At 58.8% G+C, this 1,433-nt stretch overlaps 1 protein-coding gene across 4 annotated transcripts in view; it reads right to left on the minus strand.

Annotated features, from left to right (window-relative positions):
• Window positions 1-1,226, minus strand: part of TRAFD1 (TRAF-type zinc finger domain containing 1) — a 34,380-nt gene extending 33,154 nt beyond the window's left edge. For 3 of the 4 annotated variants that reach the window (XM_008583964.1, XM_008583965.1, XM_008583962.1), the window contains exon 1: window positions 1,148-1,226. The gene's annotated coding sequence lies outside the window, so the exon portion shown is untranslated. The remainder of the gene's footprint in view (window positions 1-1,147) is intronic. The other variant, XM_008583963.1, reaches the window with a different exon arrangement.
• Window positions 1,227-1,433: the final 207 nt, after the last annotated feature.

The following is a 1,433-nucleotide window of genomic DNA, read 5'->3' on the forward strand; positions in this document are numbered from 1 at the left end:
AAAAAAAAAAAAAAAAAAAAAAAAAAAAAAAAAAAAAGAAAACAAATCGCGTTCCTTGAAGGGGGAACCAGATGGTTTCCGTGCATGACCGGTGCAACGCTACTTTTCCTATGGCTGTCCGATTGATTCTAAGTGTGCTCTACTCCAGCCCACTAAATGGCCAACGCTAAACGAAGGCCAGAGCCTCGGATGAGGAGAGTGCCAGTTTTCCAGGTACAAGGGAACAGGGGTGGCATGTAGTGTTTGGAGTCCTCTGGGGTTCAAGTTCTGGTTCTGCCTTTCAGTACACGTGTGATTTAACCTCTCTAGGCCTGATTTCTCAGGCGCACCACTGACAATCCTTCAAACGGCCGTTGTGAGAAATGGGAGAATGCACGGAAGGGCTTTGGCACAGAAAAAGCCTTCAACCTTAGAAGTGGCCCATTAGGGGTTGGCCAGATCTCTCTGGTCTCCAGAGGGAACCGTTCCTCTGGCCAAGGGGGCGGAGTTACCACCGCGGAGTCGGAGACGGTTTCCAAACGCCCCCTCCTCCAGCGAGGTCGGGGAGGGGAGAAGGCACCAGCTTCGCACATAATAATTTACATTTACTGTGCGTTTGTTCATTGCTAAACGCTTACACGGACAATCTTTTAATCCTGACCACAATCCTATGAGGTGAAAGTCATCATCCCCATTTTAGAGAATGCGAAAGCGGAAGTCCAGAGAGACAGTGACCCGCCTACTAGCTGGTCAGAGTCGGGGCTCGAACCCGGGTCTGTTGGCCTAGTAGCCGCACAAGGCCAACCGCGATCCCCCGCACCGGCAGCTGGAGGCTTGGGCTCCGAGCCCACGCCGGCGCCGGGCCCAGCTCCGCCCGGGGCGTGGTGGCCCGAGCAGCGCTGCGGACGACGCCCGCTTCCCAGCACACCGGCCAAGGCCGCGAAGGCGGCGGCGCCGCCAGTGTCTGCCGAGGCTTCGGTTCCCTGACGAGAAAGCGCAGCTTCCTCTAGCCGCCTGAGGAGACGCCACAGAGTGGACATCTTCTCACCGCCGCGACCGCCGGGCCTAGACCCCCGTCGCCCACATACCCCGCCCTGAGGATGCCGGCCTCCTCTCGAATTGGAGGCCGCAAGGGGCTCCCCAGGCGCGGGCTGCCGCCATATCTCACCTGGGACGAGAGGCACGTCGAGCCGACCCGATGGCCACAGACACTAAGTCTCCTCAATCAAGCCCCGCACTGAACAACAGCCCGCAGCGCAGCCTCACCACTTCCAACCGTCGCAGAAGAGCTCGCCGCCCATTGGTCGGGGCAGCCCTGGCTGTCGGCCCATTGGATAGAACCGTTGTCGTTCCCAGGGCCACGCCTTCTGCATGCCGACTGGCCCCTCGGAGCTCCATGGGGGCGTGTCCTTCGAAGTCCCAGCCCTTGCACGTCTGGAATGAGAGGCTGAGAG

Source organism: Galeopterus variegatus, unplaced genomic scaffold (genome assembly GCF_000696425.1).
Source record: "Galeopterus variegatus unplaced genomic scaffold, G_variegatus-3.0.2 Scaffold3105, whole genome shotgun sequence".
Classification (NCBI taxonomy): domain Eukaryota; kingdom Metazoa; phylum Chordata; class Mammalia; order Dermoptera; family Cynocephalidae; genus Galeopterus; species Galeopterus variegatus.